This window comes from Callorhinus ursinus, unplaced genomic scaffold (assembly GCF_003265705.2).
Source record: "Callorhinus ursinus isolate GAN/ISIS: 27379988/994484 unplaced genomic scaffold, GSC_fseal_2.0 scaffold25, whole genome shotgun sequence".
Taxonomy (NCBI): Eukaryota; Metazoa; Chordata; class Mammalia; order Carnivora; family Otariidae; genus Callorhinus; species Callorhinus ursinus.
The window spans coordinates 3,838,274-3,864,255 of record NW_027397087.1 but is presented as its reverse complement, the minus strand read 5'-3'; the positions used below and the strand labels follow the sequence as shown (position 1 = coordinate 3,864,255).

The following is a 25,982-nucleotide window of genomic DNA, read 5'->3' as shown; positions in this document are numbered from 1 at the left end:
CTGAAAAGCCAGCACTGACGTACTCATCATGTCATATTGTTAATGACGTTTTTGTTAGTGATGGTGGAGACTTTTCATTGCCTACCCAATATCCATTTTCTTCTTTTTAATAAAAGGATTCTCAGGTTTCTTTGGAGCTAGGTGTGACTCTGTTTCAAATAATAGTTGCTGTAGGGGGTAGAGAGGAAAGTTCCTTAAATAGGGAGGGGGATGATCTTGCTGCCAATATTTCCTTCTTGCTAGACCTCCAACATCTAGATTGTGATCTTGAGGATTAAGGATAGTAAAGGGAAAAAAATCAAAGAAACCCGAGTCCCTGGTAACTTCAGAAACCACTGTACCATCTTTGGGCTATTCACTCAGTTCAGGTACATCTCTGTTATTAGTAGCTGAATGCAATTCCTTACTGGTATATGTGTCAAGGATAGTTTTAGAAAACAAAATTCAGCCAAGTGAATTTGAAGATCTGCTTGGGTTTGTTAAGTGCTTTGTGATTTAGGCAGCACCCCATCTAGCAAGAAGAGGAAAGCTGTAGGGAGTGGTACAAAATGCAAGGTTTAAGGCGAGGCAAGGAAGTGATTAGCAAAAGAGAAAAAAAGACAGGGGTCTTAATATACACATGGCCTCATCTTCCTTTGGGGGGTAGAGAAGGCCCATGTAACAGGTTACCTCATTGGTGCTGAGTAGAAAATTCCTGACTAAGCAGTTAAGACCGTTAAGGAAGGTTGAAATTGAAAGTAGCTTGGGTATTAAGTCCAGATTTGGTGACTTGGCTTAAATGATGCCATTTTGGGCCTGTGGTTTTCTTTTTTTTAACAATAGAAACTGGATTTTACCTTTTTCCTTGTATATCTAGTGTTTACACCTCAATCCCCAACATATAGTAGATATGCCTGCAAATGCTTGTTCAATATGTGGAATTTTTTGCATCAGGAAAATGTAAGTAATATTATAAAACTCAACGTAAGTAAACACACTGGGGATTTATGACAGTTTTTTTTCTCTTTAACTGGACCCTGTAATCAAGTTCAAGCAACACTCTTTATATTAGATATCAGATGTATGCATATACTTTTATTCATTTTTTTAATTCACTTTATAATCCATTTCTTACCGGGTTTCTGGTGCTTGGGGTAAAATGGAAAATTGGGACAATGCTGCACCTGATTTAGGGTGAGAATGTCTTTACATTTGAACATAATGTTGAAAGTGGGATTTATCCCTGAGTTATCTTGGTAATTACCTTAGCAGTCTACTCTCAGAGAACTTATTTTGAATTTGGATATGCTTTTGCTTTTTTGCCTATATGTTGCTTCTGGGGAAGGACTGTGTTAGCACTGAACAAAACTCTTAATATTTAATTGATGGTGCCAAGCTGTTTCCTTTGTTATGTTGTTTACAGAATACAAGAAGAAAACATGAGGTTATATATTGCCCAAGTCAGGCGCACAGATAATTGATTTGGAGGGCAATAAGAGATTAGGCAAATGAAATAAGGATGCTATTTTAAAATGTAATATCCTGAAACATACCTGATTACATACTTATGATCCTGGATAGATTGAACCAATAAAATCCAAGAAGCATTTTATTTCCTCAGTGTATATGTGCAGCAAACCCTAAGCGATCATTTTAAGAGGCTTATAGTATCCAACCAGTTTCACTTTATCTCTGCATTCTCTCATAGAGACATTGCAATAAAAATAGACACTCCTACTCAGATTTTTATTCATAATTCCATGATGTTTGCGCACTTGAGAGTATTTATTGCTTACTTCAGGAAGCCCATCTGATTTACCTTTTCAATAAGAACCGATTATAGGAACATTTAGCTGAAGGGTTTACCACCTCTTCAACTGAGACATACCACTTCTTCCTTTTTTTTCTAGGCTCCCCCCCCCCCCAGTAAATCTATCAAGGGGCTTCAGTAACAGATTATTCCTCCTGGTGTTTCCTCTACTCTCTTTAGCCTCATAAGAAATACTAAGAAGACATTCAGGCCAGCAGCTTAATTATTTCTTCATTTTTCTCCTCTTTGATGTCTCTTATACTTCACCTCTATAAACCTTCGAAGTCCTAATTTTTGAGCTGTAAAAACCTTCTATTCATCTTGATACTAATGGCTAACCTTAGAAAGTATGGAGAGTTTGCCTAATTTTTCGAGTGTAAAATGTCCAATACATGACACCCAGTGGTGCTCTCGTGAATTGAGATTGGAGACACAATCAGAGTTTTCAGCTGCTATACAATGTGGACAGTTTACTCTCTTCATGAACTTGAGATCTTTTTCAGTCCAGGGATGATACTATAGGTAACTAAATTTTACTTTATTTCTATTAATTCCCTGGCTTCAGTATCGAATTATGAAATCCCTTGTTTTTCGATTTTTAAGTGCTGAGAAGCCCTGTGGCTCTGTTAGGGTGACAGCATCTTTGTTTCTGGGGAGTCCTTGCTGTGAACACTATAGTTCCCTTTTATTTGCTCATTCTGTTTCTTATTTTGATGGCTTGTTTCTTCTGAAAGCTTTGCTGGAAACACCTTACATTACCAAATACATGTCAGTTTGTCTCTCCATCCCACTGAATTTCCTTCTGCTACTGATATCTGTGACTGTCCATAGACCTACCTATTTAAAATCTATTTATGTACTTTTATCTATGAAATGTGAACCTTTTGATGCCTACTAAATTATAAACACAGAAAGATATGCTTTATACACATTTTAAAATTTAATTCTCCAAAGAATCTTTTAAGATAGATATCACCACATTTTATAGAAGAAACTACACTTGAACTTATCTACTTATAATACAACAAAACAACAATCATTTATTGAATGCCTAGTGTATGGTAGGCGCTGTACTAAGTTTTTGTATATGATTATTGCCTTGTTTGAAACTAAATTCAAAGGAGTTTAATCATTCTCTAATTTTCATAGCAACTCAAAAAGTAGAAATCTCATTTTATTTATTTATGTTTTAAAGATTTTATTTATTTATTTAACAGAGAGAGAGAGAGAAAGAGAGAGAGAGCACAAGCAGGGGGAGTGGCAGAGGGAGAACCAGGCTCCCCACGGAGCAGGGACCCCAATGCAGGGCTCGATCCCAGGACCCCAGGACCATGACCTGAGCTGAAGGCAGACGCTTAACCTACTGAGCCACCCCGGTGCCTGAAATCTCATTTTAGAGATGATGAAAAGATCTTCTACTTTGTTTATAAACCTCTATTTATTCATTTTATGTTTATACAATCAGTCCATTAAATGCACCTGGGGGAAGTCTCTTCCTAATTGGCTTGTTTTGCTTATTATAGGTCCTCCTGGTAGCTACAAGTTTTTATTTATAGCACTTGTTCTGCCTTATCTACTTACTTGCTTTATAAACATTACTCTCTATACCCAACTGGAAAATATAGCCAAATTAAGATAGAAAAAAAATTGTCTTCCCTTTTTCTGAAATACTCTTTTCTTGATTTATAGTCTGGCATCCTTGAGCAAGAGCCACTTATTAGGGGAATAGTCTCATCCCTAGATTAGATCTCTCTTTTAAATGTTCCTTTAGCTTTGTGTAATTCTCCTTCAAAGAATTTAGCAAGATTTTGATTAGCTAATTTTTGTTTGTCTGTTTTTATTAAGACTTCACTTTCTTAGAAAGAGCAGTTTTTGGTTCACAACAAAACTGAGGTACAGATATTTTTCATAAACTCCTTGTCCCTACATACACATAGCCCCTTCCACTATCAACATCCCACCAGAGTGATACATTTGTGACAATCAATGAACCTACATTGACCCATCATTAGCTCCCAAAGATAGTTTACTTTCGGTTCATTCTTGGTGTTTACATTCTATGGGTTTGGAAAAATGTGTAATGACTTGTGCCCACCATTACAGTAGCATCCAGAGTAGTATTTTCACTGACCTAAAAATCCTCTGTGCTCTGCCTGTTCATCCCTGCCACCTCCTGGCCCATCCCTAACCACTGATCTTTTCACTGTCTTCATAGTTTTGTCTTTTCCAGGATGTCATGTAGTTGAAATCATATAATATGTAGCCTTTTCAGATTGATTTCCTTCACTTAGTAATATGTATTAATTTTACGCCATGTCTTTTCCTGGCTTGATAGCTCATTTCTTCTTAGTGCTGAATAATACTCCATTGTCTTGATACACCACAGTTCATTCATCTACTCACTTCCTGAAGGACATGTGGATTGCTTCTGAGGTTTGGCAGTTACAAATAAAGCTGTCACAAACATCCATGTGCAGGTTTTTGTGTGGATATAAGTTTCAACTCCTTTGTAATTGATTTTTGAAAAATAAGTCCATTTAGTCAATGTATATTTCTTCCTACTTTCTCATGTGCCACAGAGTGTGCTGATTTCTGGGTCTGGAGCGGTGCCTGCTTTCAAGTATGCCGTCCCTGGAGAATGCAGGGTCCATGAAAGCAGACATGTGTCTAGTGTGTTTGGCACTGTATTCACAGATTCTAACGTGTTTATTGACATATTGACATATAAAAGACAAGTCTCTATCTATGAGACTGAGAAAGGTTGAAAAGAAGAGGGTAAGCGAAGAGGCAACAGGCAAATGCAGCAAAAACAAACCAGGAGGTGCTGTAATAAAATCAGACGGCATGGAATCAAATGCAAAGCATCTTAAAATGATAAAGGTATGGTCTTCGGTGAAACGCTGGTATCAACATTTATGTGCTATGGAACAAAATGTCCAAATTCGTACTTATTGACTAAACAATGAACCCATGGTGAAACCTTCCTTAATTTTTGTGTATATATATATTTTTTTTTTCCCCCGCTTCTTTTTGCCATAAAATCCCTAGGTATAGGAAGTCATGTGAAACACTACGATCTGGCCATCAGCTCCTGAAATTTAAGTGAATTCTTGGATGCAACTCATGAAATAGTGAGGAGATTCATGGATTACCATAACATATTGAAAAACCAAGGGATTTATTTCTCTGGTGTTAACAAACCTGGGTCAGTGCCCTAGTTTGTGGATTTTTTTTTTTTTTTTTTTTTTTTTTTTTATTCTCTTCTGGTAATGCTCTGTCATGTTCAACTCAAATCCATGTGTCTGTGCTTCTGGAGTCTGTGTTCCTTAAGCCCCGTGTTCTGTGCCCCTTCCATGCAGCCTTCCTCATCCTTTGTTTCCTCCTGCCACTACAGGTCAATTAGACTTTCGGTGGCAAGTAATAGAGCTAAATAAAGGGATACAAAGACAAAGGAGCCCTTATTTTAATATGTTGAAGTTAAATAATTCTTAAAACTGCATTTAAAAAAAATCCAGTTAAACTCTCATTTAAATGTAAAGGTGTAATAAATACATTCTCCCACATACAAGAAATCTGAAAGTATATCACACAAAGACGTGACGTTCTTTGTACTCCAATAAGAGAAATAAATACAGGAGGTAGCAACAAGATTAAGTGGAAAGGAAGAGTATGAGTGAGTGGCTTACTAAATGCTAGTTTTGTCTTTAAAAAGCCGTGACAAAACAAACAAAAGTAATGTCTGAGCAATATAAAATTAAAAATCTACATGTGCCGTTTTAAAGTGGGGAGGAGGGAGGAGACCACGTGTATGTCTTATTTTAAGGGGAAGCAGTAAGGATATAGATACATCTGAGAACATATTAGAGGAAGATAAACATAACACGATGATCCATGACCAGAATAGAAAGCGAATACATGATTTGAAGGCTACAAGAAATTTTGTAGAGCTAATAGAAAGGAGAAAATAAAAAGGAAACCTCCAAAATAATAAAAAATTAACATGATAAAAATATGAAATAACAGGAGAAATGTTCTAATGTCACAGTTAATGGATAAAATTTGCTAATTAAACACAGAAACATGGATTGGATTAAAATATATGATACATGATAAATGAGGCCCCACAAAGAAAGGATAGACAGCTGGTGTTCAGGAAATTAGCTCATTAAATGCAGAAAATTAAAGCTGGATTCCTACCTTATACCATATAGATAGGTGGATGCCAAATAAATCAAAGATGTAAATGTGAATGGTTAAACCATAAAAGAATAAAATCTAGGAGGATATCTTTGTGACCTATGGATTAACAAAAATAATTTGTCATACAAGATTCAAAAAAAAAATTCCAAAAGTTAAAAAATAAAATAAAAAGAGAGAGGGAGAAAGAAATGTGACAATATCAAAATGAAGGGATTCCTACTGAATGAAAGATACAATAAATGAAGTTCACCTACTGGGCCAAGATATTTGAAACATCTAAAACTTACAAGGAACTCATATTTATAGCAGAAAAGAAAACTGGAAATCCCCAAGAAAAAGACATAAAATCCAGTAGGAAAATGTACAGAAGTTATACACAATTTCACAGACAAGAAAACTCAAAATCTAACAGATGTTTGAAGAAATGCTCAATATCAATAGTGAGATGTTGATTAGGACAGTAATGAGATGACACCTAACATTCAACAGCATATGGAGTATTAGAGGAAGGAGGCAAGTTTGAGTGAAGAGTGAGGAACCTTCTTGATCTGTGGTGGGAGGGCCATTCTGCAGGGCAGCTGGGCAGCATTCAGTAAGATTATGTCTGTGTACACCCAACAACCCCGTGACTATCTCAAAGAAATTCTCCCCTGTGACCCCAAGTGATACGTCAAAAAAGATTTGAGGTTTTTTTTTTTTTTTGATGGAGTGTTGGATTAATCAATAAAATAGATAAGTAAAAAATGGCATGTTACTATGTATAACAGAATCATATGTGCATAAAAAGAAACCAGACAGATTTAGAACTAAAAACTAAAAATCTGGGTAGATTTTTAAGAATAGCATTAATAGGACAAAAGTGAGAAGCAGAGCATGGCTCGTTGCGTAACACTATATGTGTTATTTAAACACATAAGCACAAAACCCACCACTTCGTATTTTATGAGAATACATACATATTTGAAGAAATGAGGTAAATCTTTGAGTAGATGGCTAGGAAGGCAGAATAATGGAGGCAGAATTTTGGCATAAAGGGAAAAATGAACAAGAGAAGGTCTTGGGTAGCCTTGGGTTCCCTGTCTTGGGACAGGGAAAGCAGAAGGAGAGAATTGGCAAAGGGGAAAAAAATGGGTGGGTGGGAGTCTAGGTGATGGTTCCTCCTTCACCTGCAGCAGCTCTTTCTTGTGCTCTATAATGGGCTTCTGAGTAAGGTTTCACTTAAAAAAAATTTTTTTTTCTGGTGCTAAACAAGCAGTTTTACAGACGCAGACCTAGTAGATAAAAGGCACGTGCTTGGAAGCAGGTTCCTTACATTCCACAGCCTGCCCCAACACAATCTGTGTGCCTTAGGCTGAAACCCTGAAACCTTTGTTTCTCGATCTGTAAACTGAGAGTAAAACACCTCTGTTTTTCTTAATCTCTCAAGATTGTTATGATAAGGGAAAAAAAAGCCTGATGACCCTTGAAATTATATCTAAAATCAATGAGTCATGCAGGAGAATACCTGTTGCCGTGCTGTATTAATCTCTAGCATTGTTCTTGCCCAGAGCTTTCTCTGTAGCACCTGTGAGTAGTAAAAAATTACACGGGATCAGACACAGACATATGCCTATGGAAATCTCTGTGTTCACCCCAGACTCCCCTCCTAACCCCACCCCAGGTGAGTAATGAGATGAGGTCCTCAGATAATCTGCCAGTCAGATACTCCCTTATTAGAAGCAGGTCTAGGCTAGGTTCCCTCAGGACCAAATAAATAGTATGATTTATAAAATGTCTTGTGTCTATTGTTTCCCTTCTCTTTTTCTGATTTATCTTTTTAATTAATCCAGTGGTTCTCAAACTTTTTGGTCCCAGAGACATTTTACACTCTTAAAAATTATTGAAAACTCCATGGAGCTTTGACTTTTGTGGGTTATATCCATTGATATTTACTATATTAGATATTAAAACTGGGGTTAAAAATTATTTATTCATTAATTCATTTAAAAATAACAGCATACCCATGGTAGTTAACATAAAAAAACATTTTTTCAAAGCAAATAACTCTACATTCCCAAATAGATAATATTTTCCAAAAGTGAAAAAAGAAAAAAATAGAATAGTGGTATTATTTTTAGTTTTGTAAATCTTTTTAGATTCTTGTAACTGCTTCCAGAAGAATATGTTCAGTAAAACATTGAGTTTTGCTATCAATATTGTCTTGGAAAATTCTGTGCCATCAAATACACAACTTCTGTGGTTCAAAAATAGCCTAATATTTTTGAGATTTTTGTCTTTCATCTGCCATTGAAAGAGTAGCATTTTCTATTTTAAACTAAATAAAGGAATCCAGGAAAATTTCACTTCAACATATTTGTCTCACAAATGACTTTTATAAGGAACATTAAACCTGTCTAGAATAACATTAGGTTGAACTATATGAAATTGCTAATATTTGACCATTTTTTTGACCTGTAAAAACAGAAAATTCGTATGGTTTTTTAAAATACAGGAGAATAAAGCCTATTTTTTTAAGATTTATTTATTTTAGAGAGAGAGTAAGAGAGAGCACAAGTGGGAGGAGCAAAGGGAGAGAGAGAGAGAATCTCAAACAGACTCTGTGCTAAGTGAGGAGCCCGACTTGGGCTCGATCAAATGACCCTGAGATCAGGACCAGAGCTGAAATCAAGGGTCAGATGCTCAACCGACTGAGCCACCCAGGTGCCCTGAGTAAAGCCTATTTGTGTTCTTTTAAATAATCTTTATTAAGGAAAAGATTTAACTTCCCTAAGGAAGAATTTAGGTTATACTTCAAGAAAAACAGTAGTCTTGGAGCAGGGTCCTGAAACAGGAGATGTGGTTTATGGGTTGAGTCTTGACTAATGGTGGAAGATTCAAGATGGCCTAGCAGTTGATGATAAATTTGTCAGTTCCCACCTTGTAATTTTGATCAGGGTACGTAACATTTTGTTTGAGATGAGAACAGATTTCAATTTTTTTGAAATCAAAATACTGGATATCAGGGGTACAGTTGATAATACCAATCTTAAAAGTGTGTATTTTTATTATCGCTAAATAGTTCTGTAATAACCTACCATTATAGTACCATTATAGCAATAACACTTTTCTTTGAATCAGAAGTAAGAATGTATTTATAAGTTTGTCCATTCAAAACACTTATCGTGATATATATATCTAATATTTAATCATATAAATATATATCCATGTAGTGATATTTTTTACTTACAATGTATTCCTTCTTAGACCAAAGCCCATCCTATCAAACCCAAGAGTTATGTAAAGATATTGCTTGGCATTGATGCTTCATATTTTAAAATATAAATAGTCACTGTGTTCTGATATTCTAATGTGCTACAACCAAAGCAATCACTTTTTAATTTATGATGAATCTAAATTTTAATTTTTTCCCTTGAACTGTAAACTAGTGATAAATTATTTGAAAGACAGTGTGAAATGTCCACAAATCTTGTGTGACAGTATAGCTCATTAAGTGTCTTAAATCAACAGGGTTTTGCACTGGGAGCTAGGAAACCAGGATTTTTAGCTAAAAGAAGGCATAGGAAAACGCTGAAAGACTTTTTTTTTGGCCATCATTGTACAGAAAATTCGAAGTTGTTTTTTTTTTTTTTTTTTTCCATCCTCACTCACTTTTGTCGGTATCCAGGTCCATGGCTAGTTAAGATAAAATACCTGCATTTACTGAGTATCTAATCAAAGACCATTCAAAGCATTCTACCACCAGTCTTAAAGAATGCACATAAAGTAGAGGAACTCTAAATAAGTATAGGACAGTAGGGATGGAAGTCATATAATAGAGAATATAGTTTTCAGTGGAGAGGTCACGTTCAGGAAGAATAGGAGACATTCAGTTACTGACATTAAGGAAGCAATACAAGGAATCCATAAAGGAGAAGACAAAACTGTGTCAGTGTCTATCACAGCCTGGCGTTCCCAAAGGCTGCATCCCATATACTGTCCTATCCTGTGGGCATCTTATTCACCAGGCCACCTCTCCGACACATCTAAGGGGGAGGGAAACTGAGACACTGATGTTGGCTGTGGGATGGGCTCTGGGAATTTGCAAGGAATCATAAATCAAAGAGAAGTCTGTCTCTTCTCTAATTATTAAGTCATGTTCGTTTTTCTTTGGAAAACAACGGCAGAGGCTTAAGGACGTAAGTCAAATAAGAGCTTAGGTTTTCTTTTAGCTTATTCTTCTGGGGAGTAACTAACCCCGATATCTTTTCGCTTCTCCTCTTAGGCCATGTTTCTGTCCAAACCATTTTCGAATCTGATTTCTGACCTCTGTGTTTTCTGTAGTGTGCCTGTGACCTCCCAAACCCAAACACAGTAGTGTGTTTGGAAAGACGGTTAACTAATGCTAAGTCAAAACATGGAGGATGGGTAAAGCCATATGACTGTTCATATTTATATGTACAGACCATGGTGTAAGTGAAATATCATAGCCAGATGGGAAGTTGCCCCCTCGACCTTCCTCTTTCTGCCCCAATAGAAACTCCTTTCTTTTCTTCCTTAGCTACTATCCTCTCTCTGACTGAGAGATACTTTGGACAGAAACATCATGGGTGGAACTGGTTCATGGGTGTTTGAGAAATATATGGTGTAATGTGCTTGATAAAAGCCACCTACATTATTTTCTGGGATGTACATATGGTACGAAATTAGACAGGATGCTAAAATGTATGTTGGGGGAGGATAGCACATTTTCCCTCTAACCAAGAAATCAGTGTAGCATAGTATCTTTGCTTTTTAAAAAAATTTGCTAATCTGTAATCCTGAGCAGAGAAATTGGGGAGAGGGATCGAGGCATTTTACAAGAACTACGATTTATTAAGATACAGTATTAATTTGCTTTAAAAGCCTCTGGTAAGAGTCTCTCTCTCTCTCAATATGTATTACTTATAAAATTTTAATCATGTAACCCCTCCACCCTGCAGCTTTCTCCTTATCTGTTCTTCTGATCTGTCTTTTTTACACTGATCTCCTAGAACAAGCCTGACAAGGCGGGTAGATTGAGCAGCGTGGGACTGCCAGAGTTTTAGGCTTATTCTCATAAAGAAGATGATAAGCACTGGTGTGTAGAGAAATGCCCATTTAGTTACAATTTTGGAGAAGGCTTTGCTGAATATTTTAAGTAGGGGTCTTGTTTACCATTTTAGTTCTTTTTGATGTCACTGATGACGTGAAATGCTGATTCAGGTAATAAACTCATAGAAATTCTATGGCAAGCAGGTATATTGTCCTTAATAAGAATCTTTATTTATTTATTTATTTATTTATTTTTAAAGATTTTATTTATTTATTTGAGAGAGAGAGAGAGTGAGAGAGAGAGAGCCCAAGAGGGGGTAGGGTCAGAGGGAGAAGCAGACTCCCTGCTGAGCAGGGAGCCCAATGCGGGACTCGATCCCTGGACTCCGGGATCATGACCTGAGCTGAAAGCAGTCGCTTAACCAACTGAGCCACCCAGGCGCCCAAGAATCTTGATTTAAAGTAACTATTACCAAGACCAACAATACCACGCAGGTTTCCATGCTTCTGAGAGCACTTAATTCTCAGAAATTCCCTTCAAAAATGTGTTGGCTGTTACTCTCTTGGCATCCTCGCATGCAATTGTCTGACAATATCTCCATAATGGGGCAGCTCTGTCCTATAAATAGCTTCAGAAAATAACTTCATAAACACAGTGCAATTATACAAATAAGATTTAAAACAACTTTGAAAAAGATAGTTTTAAAATAATTTGATTAAAGCCATAAATTATCCTTTATCTGTTTCCTTGTTGCCATTCATGGTTTGACACTTGTAGAGTAAACCGATGTTAATATAATGCATTGGGAAGAATTCCCCTCCTGAGAGCCAGTGTAGCTTAGCAAAGTGATATTTAATGTTTCCTATCATATTTATTTAACTAAAATGGTTGATTAGATGTTAAACAGAACAGAGGTTAATGATCTTTGTTATTGGTATTATAAAAAATTAAAAAAGAATAAAATAGAGTTAATGATGTATGCCATTATTGTTATTATGGAGATTAAAAACATGCAGTTGTTGGCTGCCAAGAAAAAAATGGGCACCAAGCTGTGAGTAATTAGCAAAAGTATATTATCTTCTAAACTTATAATTAATTACTTTGTTTGGCTGTAGTACTTTTTAATGTTGGTCTTCATTGGCTTCAAGATAATATACAAATCTGTACATAATTTTAAAACTAAGTGATGAAAGCAAACTTAGGATGATTTTCTACATCTAAGAAAGAACCAGTGAAATCTACAGCCAATAAAAAAAACACATGGGAAGAGACAAGTTAGCCAACTATTTCTAGACATGGAGAAGTCAGTGGGAACCTATTGGAGGAAGCTTTCAAGACCCTCGTTAGCTTTGGGAGCAATCTAAACTTCTAACTCTTGACCACCTCCACTCACCGAGGAAGGCTCTTTGTTTTTTGGATTGTTCAGGAAAAAGACTTCTGTTTTCCTTTTCTACATGCATTATTTTTAGGGTTGCCAGATATAGGAAATAACTGGATGCCCAGTTACATTTAGAATTCAGATAAACTATGAATAATATTTTAGTATATGTGCCTCCATGCAATATTCTGGACCTATTTATACTAAAAAAATTATTTGTCATTTACCTGAAATTCAAATTTAACTAGGAATCTTGTGTTTTATCTGGTAACTTTAATTATTTTGAGCTTTTTGAACTTATTGCACTAGTCCTGGCTAATAAATTCAGGATTTGAAATGGAATGTTCTCAAAGGCATAAAAATGCAAGGATTCCTCCCTTGTAATTAAACTGAAATTTCTCATGTTTTCTAAACTATACCATCATTTATGTATACAGAAATCATAAGAACATTTATGTTTGTTAATACAATATGTTTCTACATGGTTAGCCTATATAAAATTCTAAATAAGGGTGTCTTTTCATGTTTTTCATGTGCCTGGTTTCATAGCTAGAGATTTTACACTAGATGGGTATGATAGACTGAGTACAGAAACCATATGATAGTGAAATGTGTGTTAAAAGCTTTGATCTATTACTGACTTTAGCTATCATTCAACATTCCCTCTGCCCTTCATCCCTAACCCTGGTCACCATAGAACAAATAATGTCCAAAGAGTTATAGATTTCTAATGGCTTGTTGAGGAGATTACTAATGCATACTCATTTTATTATTTTTGCAAGGAACTGATGAGAGATCTGCTAAGAAAGGTTGGGATATCTGAGTGCTGATGAAGTTCACAAAGCTAATTTTTAAAGTTAAAGTAATTTTTTTTACATGATTACATTGTTTTGTGCTTCATGCCTAAAGTGAGTAAAATTTTTTTTGGGGGGGGTATGTGGAAATATGCTTGATTTAGTCCTCTTCTGGTGTTTGTTGGATTTTCATAGTTTGCTCCTAATTATGTTGTTCTAGAAGGAATGACATTTTAGGCTGAGTTTTTTTTTTTCTCTTTGTTAAGTCATTAGACTCCATTTCTTTGGAGGAAAGAGAAAAATAAATTTATCCTTGATGCAATTTGGATGTAGGTCAGCAAAGGAGTGATTTCCTAAGAGGGATAATCCTTTATTTTTGTGTTGCTATCAGGGAAGAGTGTTGTGTAAAAAAGAATCTATGTATCTTTAATATTCATACATGAGTTAAGCATGTTGACTTCTATCCTGACGTTTCAGTTGCCATTTGTTTATAGGCAAGTTTTCCTAGACTTGTTGGTAGATATATTTTATATGTATACCGAGACATATAAAAACCCAAAGTCTTTGTACTGAATTCATTCATTCAATTAAAATTGAACTTTTACTTAATACCTTTTAGAAACTGAATGCTGTGTGGTCACAGAGACACATTAAGATTGAATCATATGAAATTGCTAATATTTGTCTGGTTTTCATTAACAAAAATTGACAACATTATATAGTACATCCAAATATAAGCTCTTTTGTCTTCCCTAGGGAAACTTGGGAATATAAGCAATATATAGTAATACATGGAAAGTTGTGGTCATGTAGACCAATACTTCTCATACTTTTGTCACCCGTGTGTATTGAATACCATCTGCATTTTTATCTACTTAGTTTTTTTCACTGAGTCATTTTTTACACTTGGTCTCAGCCAAAAGGCTGAGAAGTGATCATTGAGTCACTTTTTAAAAACTTAACTAAATGTAATTGTTTTAAATAATATTACCCATTAAGGCATGCTGGTTTGGAATGCTAGCTACATATTTTCTAATAGCTCTCATGTTCATCAGTGTACCACTTTCTTTACTGAATGGGACTTGCATCATACCTTGGAAAACCACTAGTATTAATAGAAAATGCTATAATAGTTCTGTTACATTAGACATTTTTTAAATGTTTCTGGAAATTCAGGCACAGATGTAGGCCACCAGGGAGAAATTTCTGTTTTCAATAACATAAATCTGAAACAAAAATGGAGATAACAGTTTTTCCTCTAAGTTCTATATTAGGTTATAGGACGTATTAGGCTGAACCATAAGAAATCAGCATTCTTATGGATCAAAAATGTTTGCATAGGGGTGTTGGGTGGCTCAATTGGTTAAGCGTCCAATTCTGCGTTTTGGCTCAGATCATGATCTCATGGGTGGTGGAATAAAGCCCTGTGTTGGGCTCCATGGGGAGTCTGCTTGAAGATTCTTTCCCTCTGCCCCTCCCCTGCTCGCATGTGCATGTTCTCTCTCAAAATGAATAAATAAATCTTAAAAAAAAGTTTGCACATTGGCAATTTCATTTCAATCTAGTATGTAGTGGATAATATTCCTTTTCCTGGGAGGAATTAAACCAAAGTGATAGTTATAGATTATCTATGAAGATATGCAATATATTTGTCAGATAGGATTTCCTGCTGTCCATTGCCACAAGTAGCTTGTTGGAGGGACTCATTCCCTTGGCCATTTTATAGCAGTATTTGTACTGACCTTTTATATAAAGCAAGTCAAAGCAGTGCAGGTAGCAGTAGGACTAGGTAAAGTAGCATACCTGCTTATGATTGCCTATATCTTAGTCTGATTAAGGGAGACATCTACAAAGAAGATCACTTCTTACCAGATAGATCATTTGCATCCTACCCACAGCCAGTCAAGTGGATAGAAGTATATCAACATAGCTGGGAGCAATCATCATCTTGTTAAGTATATGGAAGGCAGACAGGCGTGAGCAATGTGCACATGAATTGTCCTCTTTCAAAGGTCAGGTCACTACATTGCTAGTGTATGCTTGGATGCAGTATGCCCAAATGTCCAGAGTTTAATTTTTCTGATGTCACCACTTGGATCCCATAATATGTGGTGACACTGGAAAATAGTAAGAAAATAACAAGAAATTTCAGTAACATGAAAGATTTTTGCTACTTTTGGCAGAGCCAAAAGATCTAAGAAGATATGCCTAATTCCTCTTGTGCAATTATTTTTTCTTTTCAACAGGTACTTATCATTATTTCTTTTAAAAACAGGTGGGTTTTTTTTTGGAAATTGAACTATTATTACAAATGTAATGAATAAATGCAACGCTTTATAAATAGAGAAAAATTCATGTAGTGTTAGCTATTTATTTATTATTATTATTTTTAAAGATTTTATTTATTTATTTGACAGAGATAGAGGGAGAGCCCAAGTAGGGGGAGCGGCAGGCAGAGGGAGAGGGAGAAGCAGGCTCCCCGCTGAGTTGGGAGCCCAGTGCGGTGCTCCATCCCAGGACCCTGGGATCCTGACCTGAGCACTGAGCCACCCAGGCGCCGCTAGTGTTAGCTATTTAAAGAATTTATTTTTGGAAAAGACACTGTTTTACCAAATTCTATAATTCTCTTTTGGGTGATAGTACTCAGGACATTTTCCTAATGAGAAGACATAATTGTGGTGGGACGGTAGAAGAGAGAAAGTAAGGCATGTTAAAACAAGTATAGAATTTATTTATTCTTGCAGCTAAAAAGTTTTATTGAGGTATAATTGCATAATAAACTGTACATATTTAGAGTGTGTAATTTAAGTTTTGACTTACGTATATACCCATGAAATCGTCATCACAGTCAAGATAATGAACATCTCTATCATCCCACCTCCTTGTAGTTCCAACCTTTGTACCCCTTCTTACTGTCCCATCTCTACGCAACCACTGAGTTGCCTTCTGTCACCATAAATTAGTTTGTGCTCACTAGAATTTTATATAAATAGGATCATACAGCACGCACTCTTTTTTGTCTGGCTAAGTTCACTCAACATAATTGAGATTCACTTATGCTGTTATGTGTATCAGTAATTTATTCCTTGTATTGCTGAGTGATATTCCACTGTATGGGTGTACTATAATTTGTCTATTCATGTACCTGCCGATGGACATTTGTGTTATTTCCAATTTCGGCTTTTTCAAATAAAACTTCTATGTGCATTCAACTGCTAGTCTTGGCATAAAATTTAAATTGTTGAACATATAGAAAGTGTCCAATAAATAACTGTTTTATTTAAATACATATTCCAAAATTACTTGAAAGTGATAGTCAACTTAATGATTTTTCTATTTTTAAGTGCCTTTAGCAATTTTTTTAAGTTTCTCTTAAAATTTGGGTATAGCTCAACCTCAGAGGTAACATTCTGAATGATTTTAATCTATTTGTATATAATGAATACAAATGAATAATTAGATAATATATATAGATTATACACTGGATTAATAGACACCCAAAATTTTTAGTATAAAATAACTTAATGGGGTAGGTCTTAGCTACATGCCTAGTAATTCTTGAATATAACATTTTAAGTTGTTACTTTAACATATCGTCTTTCAAATTTTCACAAATTTTAATTACTATAATTCTTATATACTTCATAACATAATGTATCACTGAGGAATGCTTCTTTCTTAAATAAATGTAGAAAGAAAACATGGAAGTTGTATGTTCAATGTTAAATGAAATTTTATGAGACAATATTTGATATCTATACTAAGCCTACTCAGTGAATATATTCTGTTAGAAGTTTATGTGAATAAATAGACAAACATCTTTTTTTGAATTGAATATCTTACAGTTATCAAAATGGACAAAAGAAGCTAAGGTACCTTCATTAATTATCCCAGGATTTCTACAAAGAATCAATAGTTTTGCAAATGTTATAATGCTGTTTTTCATCTCCTATTGGACAGAAATACAGGTGGTTTATGAAAGATTATTCCCTTGTAAATTCTATTTTAATAGATATGTATAGTTGTGTATTTAAAATATGTTCATTTAATAATTCAATACAATATGAGTTTTTAAGCAGTAATGAATTTTCATTCTGCTTTATTAAAATGCATCAAAATTATGTTAAAATGTCTTAGGAATGTAATAAAAATGGGCACATATAAATATCTTGGTAGAAATGTATTTATTGCTCTAGCTAGTCTAGTGAAAAATTTGTAATTGATAATATTTATGAACTGGTGGTGGCAGAATTATAACATAGCAGGTAATTTTCTTCAGTCATTCTTACAAGCGATTTCAAAAACATTAGGTTAAACATAAAATTAGGCAAAAAATTTTTTTGTACTAGCATCACCCATATTAGCCATGGTGAATTACTTTGGATAAGGTCTTAGTATTTCTCATTTTTCTTGCTACATTAGATGATGAATGCATATTTAAAAATAACCAGAACACAAATACATAACGGAAGCACAAAAATGTTGGATAATTTTTGAGAAGGTTATACATTCCTCACAGGATGGAAATGGGTTAGTAAATCATTCTTTCAAATCAGAGATTTATTTTCACTTCATATATTTAAAAGCTATAATTCAGGGACTCTGCTTGTTTTGTTTTCTTCCATTATCAGCAATAACCTTAAAAATCTTGAATCTTTCATAGTACAGGTTCAGTATTAGCTGTCAGATAACATGTTTCACAGGTTAATTTTTCTATTGAATTTTTGCGCTTTTGATAGCAGTCGTAATATTATAACTTTATTTCTTCAATGAAGCACAATGTCAGAGGAAATTATTTCTTGTCTGGATTTGTGTTTTGTGACAACATACCCAATATAGTGAAGTCCCATGTTTGATACTAGGATCATAGTTTGTATACAGCAGTTTTTGATTGTCTATAATTTAGACTGCAGAGTTCATCCTTCCTGGTTTTCTTTTATCATGAATCTTGCTTATCTATGTCGTACTTCCCCCCTTCCCTTTAATTATTAAGTAGGAAACAATCTTGATAGTAAATAGTATATAAGAAAATACTATTAGTTAGATTAAAGGCAATTTAGGGACAGTTAATGTTTCTATGTTTATGTGTGAACGAAAAGTACTTTGATATAGTTACAACACCAGAAAGAATTGCCTTAAAGATAAAGGCTTCACCTCTATCATGTACATTGACACAGAAAATATTAATCTCTATAACAAGTACAATTTTGAGTCACTATTTTATTATGAAAATAACATAGATGTGAATTTAATTAAATTCAGATATCATTAGTACAATATTTTTGGGAAAGAAGTAATTTCTAAAATTAACTTCAGAATACAGTATAGCTATCTAAAATAACTTTTCAGGAATAGAAAAAGAAATATGGAACTTCCATTTCTGGTAATGTAAAGCACAATCAGCTTAAAAATTTCATTTGTATAAAACATCTTGTGTTTTGGAACAGCATCTATGAGAGATTATATGTTTAGAAACTTTTATATAATTTGACATTGCTTCAATATTTTAAGTGTATCTTACTAAATTAATGGTCTGTAAAGGATAGGAAATTAAAAACAAAACCAAAAAAGCCTAGTCCTTTACTTTAGGTAAAGTAAAGTAAAGTTTGAGAAACATTGGCCTAGAGCTTTAGGGTTTTCTTTTTTTTAAGATTTTATTTATCTATTTGAGAGAGAGAGAGAGAGAATGCATGAGCAGAGGGAAGGGGCAGAGAGAGAGAGAGGGAGAAGCGGACTTCCTGCTGAGCAGGGAGCCCTATGCAAGGCTAGGGTTTTCAGTTTAACAGGCTAATGAACTGCTCAGAGATAGACAAAACGTTGGGTTTACAAAAATTGGGAGGTCATATCTAATACAAAAGTGACGTGTTCTCTGTGCATTAACAACAGCAACAACAACAAAAAGCAAATAATGAAAAATGATGTCAACAATAAACTTGCTCTGCAGAAAGGTTTTGTGGGAATACTTCAGGTTTGGGTAAATGCAAAAAGTCTCCCATGAGAATCTCTAACAATTCCTTCCTGCCACGGTTTGAAACCCCAAGTCATGCTACCTGTATGGTCTCACAATAAGTAAAAAATTAAGTATAAAGTATTTCAGTTTTTCAGATATTAATATCTCTCCAAATAATGTAAGGACATAGGTCTGCTTTATTCTAATTAGCTCCCTTCCAATTTATATGCTATTATTGTTCAAGTTAATGATACCATTAAGCAGAATCTTTTAAGTGACATAAATTAGGTATGTAGGGTAACTGCTAAAAGAATAGAAATTTAAGACTGAGCTGTGGAACTAGTAGAGGGAAATGTAATAACAGAAAAAAAAAGTTGATGGAAAGAGTTCCACATATTTTATATGAATATTACAACAAATATAAATAGACCAAATACCTCAAAAAAGATGATCAGAATGGAAATAGCAAGAAAATCTTGCTATGTGTTCTTTATAAGAGACACAACTAAAATATAAAGATGAAGAAAGATTCAAAGTGTAAGGTTAAAAAGATACCAAGCACATTCGTACAGAGAGCAGTATTGAAAGAGGAGGAAATAAATTAGGTATAGTAAGTTATAAGCATCCCTAGAAATAAAAAGGATGACAACATTCTGCCTATCTCTGAGCGGTGTCTCTTGCTTATTAAACCTAAGCTCTAGGTCATATCAAGACTTAAAATGAGGAGCGCCTGTGTGGCTCAGTCATTAAGCATCTGCCTTCATCTCAGGTCACGGTCCCAGGGTCCTGGGACTGAGCCCTGCATTGGGCTCCCTGCTCTGCGGGAAGCCTGCTTCTCCCTCTCCCACTCCCCCTGCTTGTGTTCCCTCTCTCACTGTGTCTCTCTCTCTCTGTCAAATAAATAAAATCTTTAAAAAAAGGCTTAAAATGAACCTATAGTAAGATAGTTTGATATTTGTGCAGAGATAGATGACCAGACTGATGAATGAGATTAGAAAGCCCAGAAATAAACCAGTGTATATATTCAGATTTGTTACAGAACAGAGTTGGCACTGGGAAAGGATGGCTTATTAAAGAAATGGACATTAGATCCATAGCTCACAGCATCCAGAAAAGCCAGTTCTAGATGGATAAAAACTTAACTTTGAAAACCAGCACTTCAAACTTCTAGCATCTATCATAGAGAACATCTTTATGTGCCTGAAGTAAAAGATGATTTCTTAATATTAAAAAAAGCCACAAACATAAAGTAAGAAAGTTGATAGTTTTGCCTACATTAAAATTAAGAACTTCTGTTTTGAAGCTCTTGAAAAGAAAAAGGTGAGAAAACAAGTAAAAAATGGGGTTAGTATTATTGTACATATATTCTCATGAAACAAAGAAAAAAATAAATAACCCAAAAATCCAGGAAAAATGTGTGGAAAAAGTTATGAACAGTTATTTTTTAATAGGGAAACAAATTTTAATAAAATTGAAAAGACGCTTAAGTTCATTAGTTATCATGAAAATAAAAGGTAAAGGCCCAATGATATACCTACCAGACATAAATTTAAAAGTCTGCTAAGACCATATATTTTCAGACATGAGGAACAATGCAAACTCCAACACACTGCTGTGGAAATTTTAAGTTAGTATATTTTAGAAAATAATTTGCCTTTTCCATGTAATGTAGAAAAAAATGCACATCCCTGTGACCTAGTAATAGATCTCCTAGAGTCACTCTGATATTGCAATAGGAGACTGAGAAAAGAATATAACTCTCAGCATGCTCATTAGTGGTGCGTAAATAAATTTTGATATATGCAAACAATGTAATGATATTAAGATTGAATGATGCTTAATTATCGACATGAGCATGTCTCAGAACGTAACGTTGAGTGTTAAATCGTATCACGGATGAGTTTCTTCAGCATGATTTTATGTTAAATTCAAATTCAGGCCAAAAGGAACAGGTTGTATTAGTATATAGATATATGGGGAAAAACCCATAAAAGAAAAGAGAATGAATAATACAAAATGTATTGGTTATCTCTGGTAGGGGGGTAGGAATTACAAGCAAGGATGACAAAATAGGAAGCTTTAGAGATGCCTGTAAGGTCCCAACTATATAAACTGGTTAGTGGGAACATTGGTACTCATTTTATTACTACTCTTGAAACTAGCTATGTGTGTTACACGTACTCCTATTTATGAATAATTAATAATAATATTTGGTTAAAATGAAAGAAATGTATAAAGCATGATTTATTTGATATTTTGAGGTTTATATACAATGTCTTACTGAAACACTGGGGTACATTAAATGAGCTAACCAATCAAATAGGAACTGAAAGGGCAAAATAAAGACATTAGGCTTAGTTGGGTCCTAGTCATAGAAAATAAGCCTTAATTAAGTGATCATCGAAATTCTATTTTCTGTTGACAGGACAATATACTTAATTATCAGCAGTATACAATGAATCAGAGATATCAAAAAATATTTTTGGCTACCTGTTCTTTTGTCTAGTAAATGTACAGACAGATCATGAGGTTACTTCATTAAGATACCTACAAAAGATTTGGCTATAGATATTTGAAAGATGGAATAAACATAAAATTATGTTTAGCTAAGCAGTTTAGGACAGCGATATAAGAGACATCACAAAAATAGGTCAAGAATATTTAATTTCAGACTGGGCAGGAGCAATGAAATGACAAGTTCACTGTTATAATACATGTTGCCATGAATTATGATTATTTCTAAAAACATATTCAGTTTGACTATATCAACTGTCCTTTTTTCAAAATTACAAAGGCATTAGCAATCATTTGGACCAAAATGACTGGAAAGATAGGTGTGGAAGAAGAATTACAATCATGATGGGATATTTCGATGTAGCTTCATAATATGTGCTACCAAAACTTGATAAAAAAGAAGAGCTCCCTTTCACATTTTATATATGATAAGTGGAAATGGTCTCATAGATTTTCATTTCCAAGTCTTATCTAAATGATTGTGGGAATTCTATTTGTTTAGAAAAAAATGTGTTTAAGACAGCAGAATCTTTTCTCAAATTAAAAGAAACGGAAAAATCGCTGGTGAAAATAGAAATGTGCTAGATTTCTTCGTCTCACCTAATCATTATTCTTGCAGGCATTTTTTGTGCCTTTAATTTTCAAATGTTCTCAACTTTCAATTTGCTCTAAGTCTTCAACAATGTCAAATGGATAAAGTATGACACAAAAGACGGTTGCACCCATAGCTCATGATTTCCATGTATTATTCTGTTTTAGACAATAAACCAAATTCATAGCTTGGTTCTTTATTGAAACTCTTTTCCTTTTCTAATAATAAGAATTTAATTTTATCCCACAATTGCATTTGTGATTAATTTGGACCTTATATCTTAGACTATAGTAAGACTTTGGATCATCTATAATATTTGGAAGATTTTGTTTATCATTCAATTATTTTATTTGTTAAATTCAAAGTGAATATTCACAACAAAAGTTTTTTATGGCAGGCATTGTGCCAAACAGGTAACTTTTTATTCCCATGTCAGACATATAAATGAGATAGGCACAATTTTCTATTCTTTTCACAAATAGAAATGGGTTTAGAGAGGTTAGATGACCTCCCTAAGATCACATATCCAGCAGGTGGTCTGGAACACGAGGCTAAAGCCACGTTCTCTAAGCATTGCTCTGCGGTACCTCCATTCCAGGACGTTTTCAAAATATTCATCTTTAATTTCCTTTTTTCTCATACATTTGTTCCCACCATTTGTAATCCATTTTACAAGTGTTCTCTTTAGCCATCCAATTTCCACCATCCCATGATAGTAATAGTTTTGTCATTTGTAACCAGTACTCAAGGTCTTTGGAACAATAATTGGAAGCTTGGGACCATTGAACTTAAGTTTATATTTAAAATTTACTCAGAAATTGCTCTTTTCATTTTCCTAATACATGTGGACAAGTTTTATTGTCAAAATGTGTTGTTTCAGCTGCATTTGTCTATTTTCTAAAACTAGAATATGAATCTTTACTATAGTCTTATCCATTAAGATATATTTATAAATATATCTACATTTATATCTATCTATACTGAAAATCATTTAATTATAGCAATACTATAAAGAAACATCCCTCAGGAAGAAATAGTTCAACAGAACATTTGGCTCCAAAAAATTATTGAAGTCAGAAATTTACTAGATCTTTTTCTTTAAATTCCAAAAGTGGGTATAGATAAATATATCAAAAAGTTATATATTTTTATTTGTTTGAACTAATTATATATTTTTAGATGCTTCCCATTCCAAAATTTGTCTGCTGAAACGCAGCACTGTAATCTACTTTCTGAATCCTATAAGGTGTAGTTTTAAAATTAAGGTCATAAGAAGGTGAAGACAGGCAGTAATACACTTGTTGACCCTTCACAGGAATTCCAGATAAAACCCCAGAAGTTGAGTCAGAGATAATCACAAGATCTGGAATTTACAATAACAAACTCTCCATATATCTACCTGTCAGACTTCTTCCTCTTAGGGAGGGACAAAAGGTCACTGAAATAGTTTTTTTCCATGAAAATGTTTTTACCCTTTTTTAGGGGGTATTGAGAAGCTATAGGATAAGTTAAATAAGGACATTAAGATTCTTTTTTTTTAATTGAATCTCTTTATTCTTAGAGGCCTAAATATTAAGAAATATTTTTTCCCCAGGAAGATTATAGTAAAGATTAGCAAAAATCACAGCAAGAACAATAAAAAAGGAAAACAAATGATTAATCACTCATGCGAAAATCAAATGTTAGGAAATTTCACAAGATTGAACATATGAGAAAATTCTAATTTGAATAAAATTCAAAACAAAACCCACACAATTTTATCAACCTTTATGCAGCCATAAACTAAGGTGAGGTAGTTTCTACTTTTTTCTTAGTAAGTAGAAGAAATGAAAATACTGCCAATTATTATTATAATTTTCTTAGCAATAGTTCTGTTGATCATATTCTGTTTTCTTAGGATTTTATGAGCAATAAAATAGAATATAGAGTTATGCTCTTTTAAACTTTCTGGTTCCATAATATTGACATCATGATTTTATTCATTTTTACAAACATGAGAACAACTGTAGCTAGTTATCAAAAAGGTAAATCTATGTTCTTATTTCTCATCTCTCTCCTCCCTGGGTTTTGGATTAAAAATAAAATATAGAACATTCAATTTGTTTTCAAGAACTGCAGCATAGATATAACTCAAAATTAACATATACAGTATGCTTGAACTTTGTAACATACCTTAGTAATGTTTAGTGTTTTATAGCATTTCTACAAAATATACAGGTTCCCTCCAGCTTCTAATTTGCCTAAGTCTCAAAGCCTTTAACTAATAATTAAGTTGTTTAGCAAGAAAAGAGTCAGATTTTTTTTCAGATGAGTATATGAATTGAAATCATGTAAGAGGGCTTTTGATTAAAATTTTTATGTATCTTTTTGTGGTTAAAAATGGTTAAAATCATCACAATAAATTAACTTTATCACCCAAGAACATAATACATTTATCTTAAAAACTTAAAGACATTCTTGTTTCAAAAGAGAAAAATAAAATATCTTATTTTCATATCTTATCATATGAGTAGGACTACAGACAATCTTGTTGTTAGAGGCAATAAACATTTTCCCCAAAAACCAAACAGTAGACACATGTTGTCACTTACCTAAAGGATCTTATCTATCTGGTGTTCATTCTGGCACGCCTTGCAATTTTTCCGTTATCGTCAGATGGGGAGGGAATGGGCAAGGGACCTACCTTTATTGAGATGCTATCTCAATGCTTTTTCTCATTTTACAGATGAAGCCAAGGGGGTGTGGGCCATGCTTGTTTTGCTTACTTTTTATCCTCATCACCTAGAACAATACTTGGCACTTGATGCCAAGTACATATTTGGTGAATAAATGAATTTTTTTGAGGCATGGTTGGTAAAGTTGGATTTAAGCTGAAGTTATCTGAGACTTTCCCCTTTATCTTTTTTTTTTAAAGATTTTATTTATTTGAGAGAGAGAGAATGAGAGAGAGAGGGCGCACATGAGAGGGGGAGGGTCAGAGGGAGAAGCAGACTCTCCGCGGAGCAGGGAGTCTGATGCGGTGCTCGATCCTGGGACTCGGGATCATGACCTGAGCCGAAGGCAGCCACTCAACCAACTGAGCCCCCCAGGCACCCATTTCCCCTTTATCTTTAAAGAAAGAGAAGTCATCAAAACAATCACGCAGAGGAGGCAAACTTCTCAAATCCTCTGACTAAACAATTTATGTAAAACAATTAAAATTGCTAATTGCAACCTAAAATTATCTGCCTATTTGAGACTTGATGATTCTTGCTTAATCTTAGGAATGTTTTCCCCAATTATTCCTAGTTTCTCTTAAAAATATGGAAACTTGATGGGTATTGACCCTATAGTATATGCTAACCAACTACAAAGTTTAGAAAGTGTTTCTTCCACACTTACAACATGTAAATTCTTTTTGGTTGGTTTATGAATCATTAGGTTTTATGACAAAAAAATAACCAATAAGATGACTTCACTTCATCCATTTCCTCAGTTTTTTAATAAATTTAATAATTTTATAAATTAAGTATATCCTTTCTCGAAAGCGAAATGAAATTTCTTATTAACCAAATTTTTGTATTTCTTTTAGGAAGTTTGAATTAACAAGAAATCAAACAATATCACTTTTCCTTTATCTCAAACTTTCTATTTTGAATCAAGTCTGTTTTGAAATCATTTTTATCGTCTTTTATTGGTTTGTGTGGCATCCTTAACTTTGTTGCATCTGACAAAA

At 34.1% G+C, this 25,982-nt stretch overlaps 1 long non-coding RNA gene across 1 annotated transcript in view; it reads right to left on the bottom strand.

Annotated features, from left to right (window-relative positions):
• The window catches only part of LOC141370043 (uncharacterized), a 49,454-nt gene extending 24,512 nt beyond the window's left edge, over positions 1-24,942 (bottom strand). Inside the window, exon 1 of the long non-coding RNA XR_012373735.1 lies at positions 24,859-24,942. This is a non-coding gene — a long non-coding RNA (uncharacterized lncRNA). The remainder of the gene's footprint in view (positions 1-24,858) is intronic.
• Positions 24,943-25,982: the final 1,040 nt, after the last annotated feature.